We start from the raw sequence: 16,348 nt of genomic DNA on the forward strand, positions 1-16,348 counted from the left end.
TGGAAATGATCCAGCTTCATCTGTGTTCTTTGATCTGCGTGTCGTCAGTAGATCACACGCAGAACTTTCCACTCCTGCGCTTTTTTGAAAATTGCGCTCTAACGCTAATTTGCCCTGTTTAGTTAATCTGCCCCAAAGATGTGTTTTTTCAAATGAATCAGGATTAGTGTAGACCCGGTCTGGGCAACTTTGGTCCTCGAGATCCATTTTCATGCAGAGTTTAGCTCCAGCCCTGATCAAACTCCCCTGCCTAGCTTTCTAGCAATCCTGAAGATCTCGATTATCTTGTTCAAGTGGGTTTCTTTAGGGTTGGAGGAGCTAAAAAAAAAAAAAGAAGGATCTCAAGGGTCAGAGATGCCTTCCCCTGGTTTAGACCTAGCCTAATCGTCCTCAAATTGTCCTCGAATCCCCCAGTCCTGGCACGCTAATGGTTATGCCACCTGCAGCCTCTGTAGTGACTCTGGCGAGCAGGGCTTCCCCCTGAGCCACAGTCAATGGCATCTTTGAGTGCACAGGATGAGCACTAGGACCCAGAGAGCGCTGCATTTTCTTCCAGGGGTTGCCTAAGCCTCAGCGCACACACCCCTGCTTAGGAAAACTGAGATAGGAAAAGAGAGAGGGTGAGACTAGAGGAACGCAGCTCTGTTGTTGTGGTCACTCCGAGAACACTGCTCTGGCAGAAATGAAGTGCAGGAACTGACCCGCTGCCGTCGGGAGGAGAGGAATACATGTGGAAGGGCTTATTCAGAGTGGATCGGGATTAAAAGGTGACTCAATTTGTTGATCTGTAGGGCACGCACGCGAGTGTGTGAATGCAGGCGCGCACGCTTTTATGAGTGTGTTTATGGTAGGGGCTTCAACAAAAGGAGGCTGGAGTGTGTTTGGGAGTGTAGGGATGGTCTTCACATGCGTCTTCAGAAGGATCGTGGAAATGAGTCATCGCTGTGCACGAGGGGAATACTTGTGTGTGAGTGTGTGTGTGTGTGTGTGTGTGTGTGTGTGTGTGTGTGTACGTGTTTGGAGTGCTTTTCCTGTCTGGGAGGAAAGACAGCACTGGTTTTGGGGGGGAAAGTGCGCAAGCTGATCCGTTCCATGCAAAATCTGGAGAGAATGACATGAGACAAAAGTTTGCTGTGGATTTGAGAGGAAACGCCACAGCTTCGTCATTAACTTCTCATCTGTTTTGGAAGCTCAGGTTTGTATCTGGAGCGTTTCTGCGGGGAAGACAGGTTTACCACAGACCGCTTGTGATCTCTGCGATAGCCCGGACAGATGGTGGTAGGCGTGTGTGTGCATGCGTGTATGTGTGGTATGTTGTGTCTGTCAGGCGGAAAACTAGTTAAGAGAGGCAGATCTGATGAGGACCACAGCAACAGCAGAAAGACGCCTCAGTCTGACTGGCTCAACACAGCTGATTGTACACATGAACGCTGTTCGCTTTTAATCGCGCTGCCACGTGTGCGTGCAATGCATTTGCGTTTGAGTGTATTAATCTGCGCGCGAGTGGAGTCTGTTTACACACTGCGTTCAGCACATTTGGATTCTTGGGTGACTGTATCACAGTGCTATCAGAATGCTTTTCCATTTTTGGTATCACGGCTATTTTGTGGTAATCTTTTTGAAATGTATGAGTGAAATGAAAAGTGTGTGTGTTTGGGTCAAATCTCCCTTCAAGGACAGTATAACCTGAAATCAGCTACAATGTGAGGACTAGTCAGCAGTCCCACGAGGAATATGGCTTAATAAACCGACTTGAAGGGATAGTTCAGCCATAAATGAAAATTTTGTCATCATGCACTCCCTTTCATGTCTTTCCAAACCTGTATAACTGACTGCCTTCTGCAAAACACAAAGATATTTTGGAAGAATGTTTGTAAACAAACCATTTTGGATACCATTGACTTAAAGTGCATGAAAAAAGACATTTCTCAATCTTCAGTAGAGAAACCACAGAAAGAAGAGAAACCTCACTCTGATCGATTCTACACTGTAAAAATGATTTTTTTTTTCTTTGTAAACTAAACTTAATTTACCAGTGTTTATCCAATTGATTTGTCCAATGTATTTCAATTGACAAAAAAAAAAAAAGTTATCTCAACTTTTGGAAGTATTTGAAACTCAAACAAGGTCATGCAAAAAGGAAACAAACTATGAGTTGAGTTTTTGTTTTTACAGTGTAGAGTGAGAGAAAACAGATTTTCCAGTTTTTAAAAACCTCCTTGCTTCAGGCAAAATCTCTGCTTCCACTCTTTACCGCTCACATACTCTCAACCCACAGACAATTGGAGTGATACAAACAGTGAAAAGTTCCAGTGCAGTTATACAAAATAACACCACTCTTGGACCACCAACAAATACAATTAACTGTTGTATGACACTTTTATGTCTGCTAAATATATAATACACAAACTGTAAAAAATAATTTATATATATATAAAATGTGTTATTTAAAACAAAATAAATATGAACTAAAATAAAATATAAAAAAACTTAAACCGAGCTAGTTACCAACATTTCTCATTTTCGTTTAGTTAAGTATGAAGTAAATAAAATAACTAATACTAATAAATAAACAAAGTAAAAACTATATAGATATATTTTCATATTTTAAAAAAACTAATACAAATTATGAAAACCAAATAAATTACTAAAACTAAAAATTAAAGTGAAAACAAAATAAAAATAAACTCTAATTCAGAAATTTAACTAAAAATATAATAGTATCAATGACACTAAAATAACACTCATCTGTTTTTTTGTCTTGTTTTCCCATCAAAATATATAAACATCCTTAAGCAAGATGCATTTACTTGACGTAAAATAAATCTTAAATTAATTCAAGCATTAATAGCATTGAAATTTGTATTAATGTTTTAATCATATAATGTAATATATAACATACATGTATATAATCATGTAAATGTCTTGATACACTATTTTTCTTGATTTAAAAATGTTTTAAAAAAAATATACAGGAAACAATTCAATTTATACACACTATACAACACAATTCAATAAACTTTTACGATGCAGTATACAACACTATGTAAATATACAACAAGGTGTAAAGTCCCAGCATGGTGAAGATCAGTACTGGTATGTGAGTCCAGTTTGTCTAAAGACACTAAAAAATGAGTGTGACTATGCTGATTATGATGTCATGCTCCATATAATGAGTCTGTGGCCAAAAAATCGGCCGCACTAATGTGAGAACAGCCAGAACACTCTGTTTTCTTCTCTGTGTCCTTGAACTTGTTTCAGAGAAAAGAGCAAAGCGAGGATTGAGAGGGGTGTTTAGTTTCAGGGGCTGATGTCATGACTCATGATGTCATGCTGTAGTCTGACTGATTGCTCTGCCTCTGATTGGTTCATGGCCGCTTTTGGCCGTGTGAGTCAGTGACTTGATTTTATTTTTATTTTTCATAAATATTTACTGGCCGGTTGCTGGTGAAAGCGGTTGGCACTGTGTTGGTCTTTGTGTAGTAAGGCAGCTGTGTATTTTAAGCATGTGGAGCACTGTGTAAGTATGTCTTCTCATCCAAGCGAACCCTCAGTCAGCAGGAGATTGTAATGATTAGCTGTGGTTATCTTTACTACTGAACATGCAGCAGTAAAAGCCCAGATTTCATGTGCATTTAGCCTCTCTGAGTGATGATGTCATGCCTTTGTGACTCATAAGAGATTGATCATCTTCACCAATGGGCTATGTCATTTTCTAAAATGGTATAAACAAGTTATTAAAATCAAGTTATTAGTGGTGCTTGCTTAGGCCATCATTATTTTTATTGCTGTGTGTGTGTTATTTATATACTACTATAGTATTTATTCATACTTGAATTAGCTTTTATTTATTCAGTTTTATCATATTTATGTTTTATTTCAAAGAATAAAAATGATTTGTACTAAAGTTTTAGTTCACAATAACAACATTGGCCTATATGTGACCTTGAAACAGAACTTGTGTGTGCTTTACCTCATATTTTGGATTTATGTGCTTGTATTTTTGTCCTGGAAACCATATGAAAGCTGAAAAATGACTTCACTGCATTCTTTCTCTCTTCCTCCACTTTTTCCCCTCTTCCGTCTCTTGTGCACTGTAAAAGTGAAAGTGTCAGCTCACTTACAGAATGGGTCTGAGTGCACCGTCTGGATGATCCTTCAGACTAGAAGAAACCTCATGGGTCAAGGAACGGCCCGAGCTGAACATTTCAGATTTAAGATCTTATATTATTTAAGCTGAAGTGTCATTTTTTGATATACAATACTGTCTCCTATCCCACATCCCAATGTGCAAACTGCAAAGTCATCTACACTATTCATAGGATGATTTCTCTGAAAAGTCAAATGTTTACTTTACCATTTGGTAATGGTGTGAAAATCAGTGTGAATTTGCCATTTGTTTTATCTCTGTAATTTGACGCATTTCTAAGTGAAACGTCATGGACAAATGTACAATTTAATTTTACCCATCATGAATTTATTGCATTTATCATGCTAAATTGCCTAAGCAGTGCCTAAATTGCTATTTTTCTAATGGTTACTGTTAACCAATAGCCCACATGACTATGATGATGTCAGCGAATAGATAAAGTTGAGTGAGAAAAAAAGCAAGCTATTATACGAAAAAATGATATAATATTATAATAAAAATAATATATATACATATATAATTATATAGTACAAATAGTATATAACACACTCACACTCTCTCTTCTGTTTGGGTTAGTTACTTTTAAAAGTTATGAGTTACAATATTGTGTTACTCCTTTAAAAGTAACTAATTGCGTTACTTTTTATGGAAAGTAATGTCTACTTTTGCGTTACTTTTTCTCAACTGGGAAAAAGTTTTGTTTTTGGCAATCGTAAAGTCCTTTTCACACCAAAAGTGAAATTGATAAGTCTCAACCTGAAGGAAATGCAAATTCACATCTGTACAGTAAAGAGCGCAGCTCAACTAATATTTCAGCTGTGCTGCCATTCTGGATTGCAGAATAATAGAACACGCGAGAAGTGAGTTCAACACTCTTCAGCAATAAAAACAACAAAAAAACGTACAAATGTACCATACAAATTTTTGCTTATTAGTATGGTTGAATTTTTGAATTGGATCATTGAAGGTCAGCAGCAAAAACATTGGTTAATAAAGTGAGATTAAATACATAAAGGATATATGTGTTATTTAACATTTTATTATTGCAGGGTTGCGTAATATTCTGAGTTTGCATTTTACAACTTTTATTCATTTTGAGGAATAGTGAATCTGTTTTTGTGCAAATGAGATGAGTAAATGCATGCTTACATTTAGTCTACCATCATGCTCACAAAGCGCACACTTTTCAGGTTTCCTGAATAACTTACGAAAATCCCCGCAGGTTAACGTAAGATCTTTTGCTTATCAGACAGCAAATCAGATAAGAGAAATAAGAGAGTTCCAGTAGCCTAACCTTCATCATGTGTACAGCTGTACTAGCAGTCACAGTGACTTAAGTTAGATTATAGCTATACGTATAGGTGGGGTAATGTGAAGTAATAGGAATCAATCATGCTTTTTGATGTCAGCTTCTGGTTATACACTGTTCTGTCATTGTCTGGACCCCTGGAATTAGCCTTGGCCACCCTATGTATGCAACTCTAGTTCCCCCATTGACTATCATTGATCTTTTTGTGTTTTTACTGTGGTGTCACATTAGTCCGTGGACAGTTAGTCAGTTATTTTTTGATCTCAGGTGCACTCTGATTATTTCCAGCACAAATTTTGACACAAGAACAATCATTTGCTTTCTGGGCAAAACGGTTTCGGTCGCAAATAAAATCAAACGTATGGATCTAAATGACTTTTCTCCTCCTTGATGCTGAGTCTATCATTGCCCATGCACTGATTACATTACTGGGTGCACAGCATATCCAGGTTTTGATATCTGTTTCCCAGATCTCCATATCTCAAGCAAGAAGAGCCGTCTTTCAGATCTCATATGTGGACGATCCACATCTATCCAGTCAGATTTTCATGAGCTTGTCCCTCTGCACTTGAGCGTCTCCCCCCGCTCTGTCTGGACCATGCGTGGGCCTGTTCTTTGGCAATGCAAAGGGGAAAAATACCTTCCTGTATGATGTCAGGGCTTAAACACCAGAGCAAAGCATAACACAGTCTGAGAGAGGCTCTAAACTCACTCCCTACGAACAACAGCAGGAATGAGGATCATCTTTTTTTTTCAATGTCGCCACTTAAGAGCAGCTCGGCGTTCATACCTTAATAGTCCTTTCGGCCGAGGCTGTGGCCGCTCCATTCATAGCGCTGGTCATCTGAGAACTGGCTTCTGATCGGGCCTGAACGAGCAGCTGGTGGTCACGAGTGCACTGTGGGTCTAGTTTCTCCTGTCTGAAATGTTACGGAAAGGTCCACGCGCACATGCAGTATAAACATAGTATGGCCGGAGCCGAGTGTTTTGTGTATATCATGAATAATTGAATGAGTCTACATTCAGACTTATTTCTTAGCTGGCGTAAACCGACTTACAAGAAAGTACTTTTAGAGTGTTGTGACAAGTTGTCAAGAGTTTGGAGAGAGGTTATTATAGTGACAGCAAGAATGTAGTGCCGTTTGTAGACCGTGAAACTTAGCTTATGGTGTGCTGGTGCATAGTTTTATCTGGAGTGGAAATTCTGTGTTATGAGAAACATTACTTCTATAGGCTCAGTCAGGACAATAATCTGTTTAATAGGGACAGTAATCTTTATATATATATATATATATATATATATATATATATATATATATATATAAAACCTTGACCTTGAATGTTTTTATATTTTTATATACACTACCGGTCAAAAGTTTTAGATCGGTAAGATTTTTAAAAGATGTCTCTTCTGCTCACCAAGGCTGCATTTATTTAATTAATAAATTATAAATAAAAAAACGTAATATTGTGAAATATTATGACAATTTAAAATGACTCTTTTCTATTTTAATTTATTTTAAAATGTAATTTATTCCTCTGATAGCAAATCTGAATTTTCAGCATCATTACTCCAGTCTTCAGTGTCACATGATCCTTCAGAAATCATTCTAATATGCAGATGTTATGCTCAAAAAACATTTATTATTATTTTCAATGTTGAAAACAGTTCTTTGATGAATAGAAAGTTCAAAAGAACCGCATTTATTTAAAATATAATATTTTCTAACATTATAAATGTCTTTACTGTAACTTTTGATCAATTTAACTCATCCTTGATGAATAAAAGTATTGATTTATTTTATTTCTTTCCCCCAAAAAGAAAAGAAAAATTTGTACTGACCCCAAACTTTTGACGGGTAGTGTTTAATGTTACAAAAGCTTTCTATATCAGATAAATGCTGTTCTTTTGAACTTTCTATTCATCAACTAATCCTGAAATAAAAATGTAAAAAAGCTGAAAGTTCATCTTTGATTACAGGAATAAATCACACTTTACTATATATTCACATAGAAAACAGCTGTTTTAAATTGTAATAATAATATTTCACAATATTACTTTTTTTTTTTTTTTTTTTTTATCAAATAAATGCAGCCTTGGTGAGCAGAAGAGACTTCTTTTAAAAACTTACCGATCTAAAACTTTTGACTGGTAGTGTGTATGTCAAAGTGGCGTTTTTAATATGCTTTAAAGGGATACTCCACTTTTTTTGGAAATAGGCTCATTTTACAACTCCCCCAGAGTTAAACTGTTGAGTTTTAACGTTTTTGAATCCATTCAGCCGATCTCCGGTTCTGACGGTACCACTTTTAGCATAGCTTAGCATACATCATTGAAGTGGACAAGACCATTAGCATTTCTCATTAAAAAATGACCAAAGTGTTTCGATATTTTTCCTATTTAAAACTTGACTCTTCTGTAGTTACATCCTGCACTAAGACCGACGGAAAATGTAAAGTTGCGATTTTCTAGGCTGGTATGGCTAGGAACTATACTCTCATTCCTGCGTAATAATCAAGAAACTTCACTGCCGTACCATGAGAGCAGCAGGCGTAATGATATGACGCAGCGCCTGAAAATAGGCCACCTTCCGTCAACACAACGGAACTATTTTCAGGCGCTGCGTCATATCATTACGCCTGCTGCTCTCATGGTACGGCAGTGAAGTTTCTTGATTATTACGCAGGAATGAGAGTATAGTTCCTAGCCATATCAGCCTAGAAAATCGCAACTTTACATTTTCCGTCGGTCTTAGTGCACGATGTAACTACAGAAGAGTCAAGTTTTAAATGGGAAAAATATCGAAACACTTTGGTCATTTTTTAATGAGAAATGCTAATGGTCTTGTCCACTTCAATGATGTATGCTAAGCTATGCTAAAAGTGGTACCGCCAGAACCGGAGATCGGCTGAATGGATTCAAAAACGGTAAAACTCAACAGTTTAACTCTGGGGGAGTTGTAAAATGAGCCTATTTCCAAAAAAAGTGGAGTATCCCTTTAAGACAAACCATGTGCAAATTCATCAGTCAACACCATTGCTGAGTATTTCTCCTTAAACCTGCAGTGAAAAAAAATATATATTTATTTTACTTATTTTATTTTAAATGGTGACCGCAATTAGTCCCTAAAGTAGTCATTTTGCAGATGCTTTTAGCTAAAGTGGCTTAAAGTGCACTTAAAACAATCCCCCTGGACAATAGTGATGGGTCAGGGGTCACACTCAAGGGTTCAAAGTTCGCTTACTTAGCACTTGCAATAACCTTCAGCTGGTTGATGCTGTAATGATTCCATCATGGAAGGAGAAAGCATCTTTTTCTATTGATGACCATTCAAAGGTATTTGAAGTCACTTACTCCGTGGGCTGAGCACCTTGGGAAGATGGGAATGCTAACGCATATCTCTTTGCACGTATCCTAGACCTCCTCGGTCTTGATCCCAGCTCTGAACTTTTATTCTTGGACACAATAACAGGTCAATTATTCTTGAGAAGCTGTTATTGAGGGAAAGCTCCTCTTTTGTACCCTTATCGTGATGATTAAGTGCCCAAGACTATTATGTGAGGGACCCTTATGAAGAGCGGACGTGGAGTAGGAAGTGGCGAGCTGAGATTGTGTGCTGTGGTTGGACGCAGACATGCTGACTCCTCTGATTCATGCTCTGAATACACTCAGAGGAATCAGATATTCACAAAAGTGTGCAGCTCACACTGAACATCTGAGTTGATTTATCACCACGCCCAGTATGATATATTATAAATATGGCAAAAGGGCTGCGTACTGGTCATAGTCTAGTTTGCTGTGATGTAAATCAGTATATTGCAAAGAATAGTTCAGGAACTAGCAAGGGCCTTAATCCAGTAACCCCCAACAAAAAATCTAGAAATGACTAAATTAGAAACATGCTATTCATAGAAAAGGTTTTTTTTAAATGTCATTTATCCACCTGACCCCTTACAACAACATCTGTATAACACACCATGACCGATATCGTTCTGATAACATTTGTTTCGTTTATTGCCCATCATCTTGTAGCGTTTAAATTCATTCCCTGGAAAGTGCACTTACCGTGTACTACTGAACTAGGAAGTGGACTGAAACGCACTGCTGGTGGATGCGAACAAACTGACACGACAAGGACGCAAGGGACTGCGGTCGTCTTGCGGAAGCAGGCAAATTTGATGAACCGCAGAAGTGTATGGTGTCTCGAGTTCGGCAGATCACAAAGGGCACGGTTTGATGAATATGTATCTGGTGCTAGACTGTCAGCTCTCACGGTCCCCGTCTCATCTTCCTCTTCCACTCCTCCTCCTGTCCTTTAAGCTCAGATCCGTGGATGCACAGTCTCTCCCTAGAGCTTCTGTCTAATCATGGTACCATCATCCCTCAGTCACGTTACCCTAGCAGGGCCTGTCAAACGGCATACGCTGGAGGACGCGTTGACTTTGAAATGCTGCTAATGACTAGAGGATGTTCTTTTTTTCTCTCTGGCCTGATGGTCAAGGGCCAGGAAAGAGTTGGGTAACAACGCTGGGTTGCTAGTCCTAGGTGGCACCTGCAGGGACAAACTTCAGGCTGATGGCGAGCAGCCCGTCCTCCTGTTTGCTGGAGATAAGTGGTGGTGCCACAGGGCTGAAGTTTTTGTGGGTAGTGTCTTTAAACATGCCTGCTTCAGTTCTTTAACCCAACCCAAATCCAAATATCGGACTTGGAATGGAAAGCTTAGTGGTTCTGTAAACACTTTCACTTCCTCTGCCCCTATTATGCTATTTTAAAGGTTCCTATTTTTGTTTTGGAAGTCTCCTGTAGGTTGACATGGATCCAAGGTCAAAAACACTTTAATTTTCTCATAATACATTGCAGAATCACCTCTTTTCTTACAGTATCTAAGACTACTGGATTAAGGATTCCGTCTCTCTAAACCCCTCCTTTCTGAATGCTTGCTCTGCTCTGATTGGTCAGATGGCCCAGTCTGTTGTGATTGGTCTACTGCTCACAGGATGTGTTGTAAACGAAATGATAACCATATCTGAATTTCTGCTCCGGAGTCTTCCTCAGCACTTGATATACAGCGATATGAACAGTAACTACGGCATTGGTTTTACTGTATCAATTCAAGTTTGATAATGAAACATTGGAAGAAGAAGCTGATCAACCTGAACTACCATCGCAAGCACAACATGTGCAGCACAAAAAACAACGTCTTCTCGACATGTCGTTGACACAAACCAAACATTTTCAGGCCTCAGCTACTACTACAGTGTTTAAGGAGCAAAGTATGTTGTTTGTATGCAGCCAATGAAGACCATAGGCTGGCATTATGTAAATGTGTTAAATTGTTACGTAGGTATGTAACAGGAAGTGAGACTTACTGACAACTTGTTTCGGCAGCTCAGAATTGATTGATATGAGACAAGTAAGGAATAATTGACGCCGAGCCGTTGAATTATAAGAAAATAATGCACACCCGCGTTGGTAATGCGGCCAGGACGCAAAACGGTACCTTATTTTCTAATAATTTGTCAATTATTCTGCTTTCTAAGGTTACCACACCTCAAGACATTGATCAGATGTTGTATGCCAAGATATTTGTCAGTTTTTTTTGTCCTTAAAACACTCTTGTGTATAGTACTAATTTCTTACGCATCTAAACCCAACCCTCCATTGCTATTTCCAAAGCGTCATTTGAGAGTTAGTAATGGAGACTTGAGAGAGAGACCGAGACCTTTTGTTTAGTTTTTTTATCCTATTGTTTACTATATTTATTTTCTCGGTCAGTATCGTTGTGGGTTTTGGTTCTTTTGCAGTGGTAGTCTGTAAGGACCTTTTGAAATAACTGAAATAATTTGGTTGTATCGAAGTGATATGGAACTGTAATGCGGTCAAGACCTGCCGGGAACTACTTTAGCCGTGTGTTTCTCTGAAAATAATCACACACCTTAGAACGTTCGTCAACCAATCAGATTCAAGCATTCAACAGCCCCGTTGTATCATAGTACCTTAGTAACTTCATTCACCGTCCACTTTGATCTTTAAAACTTTGCAGACATTTTACATTCTCAGTCAGCTATATTACACACTACATGAGTGAAGTGACGTGAAGGCCATGTATGATAACCCATACTCGGTGGGAATTTGCCCTCTGCATTTAACCCATCCAAGTAAGTGCATTGGGCCGCCTTTCACTGCGGTGCCCGGGAAGCGATTGGGGTTAGCGGCCTTGCTCAAGGTCAACTAAGTCGTTTGCTTCCAGTATTGAGAATCGAACCCGTGACCTTCAGGTTACAAGTCTGACTCTCTAACCATTAGGCCACAACTGCCCCAAATGAAAGGTAATATCTGAATAAGAATAATAATAGACACTTTGAGTGTCCTTTCATTGTACCTTGGGTGTGGTGAATCTTTAAAGGAATTTGAGGTTTAATAACAACCCTATCGACAGCATCTGTGGTCGTCTGATGATTACCATAGAAAATCATTTCCACATGTCCCTCAGTTTCTAAAAATAAGTAATGAACTACAGTTGAAGTATTGGGCCGTTGGATAGCACTGGAAATAAACATTAAAGATACGCAGTTAACACACTGTTTCCACACTTAAAAATCATGTGAACTTAATAGAATCGCTTACCAACCTTGTCTGTCACAGTATACAATCTTTCAATTCTTGTCATAATCATGAATATCCAGTCAATTCTATACATTTTGCGTGTTAGATGCAAAGGAAAGTGACGTAACTATCTGTAAAACACAGCTTCAGCACAATAAGAAGTTGAACCAAAAAGTGCCCACATCTAAATGACAATTTAGAGCACTTGAAAGAGTTTTTTGCTGAATAATTAATCTAAGACTATTAATGTAAAGCATTATATTACTTGCTGAATAACTTGTGGTTCGAGTTATTTTTAACTAGGAATATTGTATTAAAACAAAATAACAAACCTCAAATATTTTGTTAACCAGCCAACTACTAGGAATTGCTCACTCTTTTGCACTACGGTGCAGCATCTATGTAAATGCTCTATTCATGCTTCGATGTAATGATAGAAATGATGGTGTGCAGTTATTATGTCACTCTGGATATAAAAGCTGAAAGGAAAGTCTTTTGGCTTCCATGCTCTTTGCCGACTGCTCCTCTCCCCTCAGTTGTAGTTCAGGTTAATAGCAAAGAGCGTGTAATCGAGAGAAAAGCAGAGTGTAAGAGAGAGAGAGAGAAAGCGAGGGATCCCTCTGCAAAAGCGTCTCTTAGCATGCTGTCAGTGTATGCTGTGAATGCAGGGGCCCGGGGCCAGTGCTGTTTTAAGCCTGACTTCTGAGAGTAGAGGTCTCCTCTCTGCACCAAACTTCACTGGAAGACCCTCGGGCTGAGTGCGGTCAGGTCACCTTCACTAAACTCAGATCAGACAAGGGAGCGGGGGAACAGGGGAGCAGGGGACTAAAGCAAATGAGTGCTGTAACGCTTCCAATGGTTAGTGCCTGTGGGTGAGAGAGGTTCATATGGAGCAGAGAAAGTTCTCGCCCGGAGTCTATTGTGTTGTGACCCCCATAGGGAGAACTGTGCGCTCCGGCCCCTTTGGACAACGAACCTTCACCTTTTTGCCATTGCTTATGGACTTTTCTGATGTTTCTGGCAGAAAGGATGGAGCGTATTCTTTGATCTGTGGACGGCTTGGCTGATTGGTTGGCTGTATGTACATGCCCTGGTGTGCCCTAACACTGTTGTCATGGGAACTGAGGAAATGGAAACTAAACAAGTCTCTTTTTTTTGTGGTGCTGGAAAGGAGGGGGAAACTCCGATGTCTTTCAATGCTGGTGTTGACATCAAGACAAAGGTCTATTATTTGTACTCTACGTACCAGAACTGAAATCTCATAAGCGAGATGTACCTCAGGGTTATGTATGCAGTTTATTGTTGGCTTTTGTGCAGGATTTGTTAAACAGGTTTTGTGGAATTTAAATATTTTGAATGAACTCGAGTCCATTGAGACATTCGCTTTGCTTGGTTTTAATTAACTCACGAGAAGCCTTGCGCTACCTGTCATAATTGATGGCCTTTTATGTTTATCGTTTGTGATGCATTAATGTTATAGCAAATATATTTTTGACAGTTTTCTTTGGTTTGGTGCTTGTTTGTTTTGTGGTTTGTTTTCTTTGGTTCTTGTTTTTTGCCGTTTATATTTTGTTTGATTCTTGTTTGTTTGTTTTGAGTTTTATGTTTTGTTTTTTTGGCTTGGTCTGTTTGGTTCTTGTTTTTGTTATGCCTTAAGGTTTTTTTTTTTTTTTTTGCTTTGGTTGGTTCTTGTTTTTTGTTTTGTTTTGCCTTTTATGTTGTTTTTTGTTTTGGTTCGTTTGGTTCTTGTTTTTTTAGTTTTACCTTTTTTGTTTTGTTTGTTTTTTTGGTTTGGTTGTTCTTGTTCTTTTGTTTTGCCTGATATGTTTTGTTTTTTGTTGTGTTTTGTTTTTGTTTTGTTTGTTTTTTATTTGGCTTGGTTTGTTCTTGTTCTTTTGTTTTGCCTGATATGTTTTGTTTTTGTTTTGTTTTTGTTTTGCTTTGTTTGGCTCTTGTTTTGTTTGACCTTTTATGTTTTTTTGGGGTTTTTTTTTTTTTTGGTTCTTGTTTTAGTTTTTTTGTGCCTTTTTATGTTTTATTTTGGTTCTTGTTTTTTATTTTGTTTTGCCAAGTTAAGCATTAGTGCAAGGTCTAACAGCTGTGCAAAAAAGTCATACAAAATATAGTATAATATTTTGACTTTAGTCTGATGAGTGATGTTTTTTGCTAGTTGTGCCATCTTAGAAAAATGACTGATGTTTCAACCCTTCTTCCATTTGTGAAGTAAAATAAAACTAAACTAAACAACAAATGAAATGCAGAACAAGTCAAATTGCCCTATATATTTTGTAATAATGTCACTATATTTGTATAATAACCATGAGCTTTAATGGGAGAAAGCTTAACTGAATCATTTGTTTAATCCATGGTTATATTAAATTAATAAATCAAGTCAAATTGCCCTACATGATTTGTAATAATGTCAATGTTTACCGTGAGCTTTCATTGGAGAACGCTTTAACTGAATGATTTAAATTTGAGTTTAATTGAATTCATACCATAGTATATATTTAATTGGTATCCAAGGTATGTCAAAAAACACCATAATGATGCTGTGGTACTTCTTGTGAGAGAGCTTGCAGTATAAAGCAGATGCTGAGTTTTAAAGTTTCTTTTGTTTACACTGAGCCAAAATGCCTGTAATGTTTACATTAGATGGAGGCACTAATGGGCATTTGGGCGAGCTGTTGTTTGCCTTTTTCAGTTTTCACATCTCTCTGGTCATATGTCACAACTCTCACCTGTAACATCTTGCTCCCATATTTCTGAGGGGTTCTTAAGAGCTAAAACAAAAACCTCTTTCAAACTTTGTTTGTGATCGGTAAGATGTAATTGATTCTTGAGCGCAGGGGAAGTTCACTGGCAGCCCCAATGGTACCCTGTTCGAGTAGTTTGTTGTCATAGCAACAGTAAAATTAGCTGGCCCTTTTCTGTCAGATGTAACGTTTTGTGGCAGGGCCACTATGGATACATAAAAAGCAAAACTGTATATCGTGTGTATATGGGCATTTATATGTTCCAAGAAAACACCTTCACGCTGTTAACCTTCATAATAACTGACCCGCCAGCCCACTGCTTTCCTTACAGATTTATTTATTGGCTTTCATATTTTGGCCAATTTGATACAGATTGATCATGAATTTTTTTTTCCAATACTATATATTTTTGAAGAATATAATCAAGATAAATGATCAAGTACTTTGGAGTAACATGTAAATGCTGTTTTATTAACAATAACAAAGTACACTGACAAAAATTTAGTGTATAAACAATTTTCACTCAGAAATTGCTAGTAAATTAAAGAAACGCAAAATTTAAATAGAAAAAAACTGAAAAAGCATATTCTTGTAAAACATACTCCAAGAATCTATATTTGCAATTTCGAAAAATCCTATTCATTAGATACCATCATTCTATACCTAAAAAAAAACGTTTATTAGTATTATTTTCTCTCTTTATTTGACACATTAAATTAAATTATGGGCTGTAACCGTTTTCTCTTGTATTTTAGTGAAACAGATTTTAGTTTTTCACCGTTTTTGTTAATATGCAGTTGATTCTAGCTGAGACCTCGGTTGTGATGTGGATGTGATGCCGTCCGCATTTGTATAATCTGCCTCATAAACGCAGCCGTGCCTTGACTGACCCCAGGGAATCTCTGCTCCAGATTGCGAGGATGGATAATATTCTCGCTCCGTTGCCGTGGAGACAGATGCTGTATTAGCAATGCAGCGCAAGCTGTCAGCTGTCAATCAAAGCGAGGGAAGAGAGCTGCTGCTTTGACATGTAAACGCGAGTGTCAAAAGCAGCCCTAAGGCGTGACTGTGCATTTTCCAAGGAGTGCTCAGCTGCATATGCTGATATTGACTGATCGAACGGCCTTATCAGGGGGTGCTGCCCCTGGCACATCAGTTGACATGTTAGTACGGCATATGTATAATTGTGTGTGGGTACGTGTTGGCATGGGTGTCAGAGAGAGAGGGTTAAAAGTGACGGGTAATGCTGTAGGGAGAGATTAACTGGATTACCTACTGTGACTTGGGCAGTGTGTGATAAATTCGTATTTAGATTTTATGCATCTGAAGATAGTGTCAGGCTTACTTGTACTACAATCCAACCTCGTGCTAAGCTTACCTCCCAGAAACCTCTCTCTCACACACACACACACACACGCACAAAAACAGGCTGCTGTCACGAGAACACTTTATCAGATTTTCCATTGTAAAACGGTTGCATCCTTGTTATAACGTGATTTTTGTATGTAAAAAGGTAATTTTAGCTT

General features: G+C 38.1%; 1 protein-coding gene across 2 annotated transcripts in view; it reads left to right on the forward strand.

Moving 5' to 3' along the window:
- The first annotated feature begins 582 nt into the window (after window positions 1–582).
- Window positions 583–16,348, forward strand: part of ches1 (checkpoint suppressor 1) — a 32,205-nt gene continuing 16,439 nt past the window's right edge. Inside the window, exon 1 of one of the 2 annotated variants that reach the window (XM_056262737.1) lies at window positions 583–767. The gene's annotated coding sequence lies outside the window, so the exon portion shown is untranslated. Of the gene's footprint in view, window positions 768–1,036; window positions 1,196–16,348 lie in introns of those variants that run through there. The other variant, XM_056262738.1, reaches the window with a different exon arrangement.

This window comes from Rhinichthys klamathensis, unplaced genomic scaffold, assembly GCF_029890125.1.
Source record: "Rhinichthys klamathensis goyatoka isolate OS25496 unplaced genomic scaffold, OSU_Roscu_1.1 h1tg000196l_1, whole genome shotgun sequence".
Taxonomy (NCBI): Eukaryota; Metazoa; Chordata; class Actinopteri; order Cypriniformes; family Leuciscidae; genus Rhinichthys; species Rhinichthys klamathensis.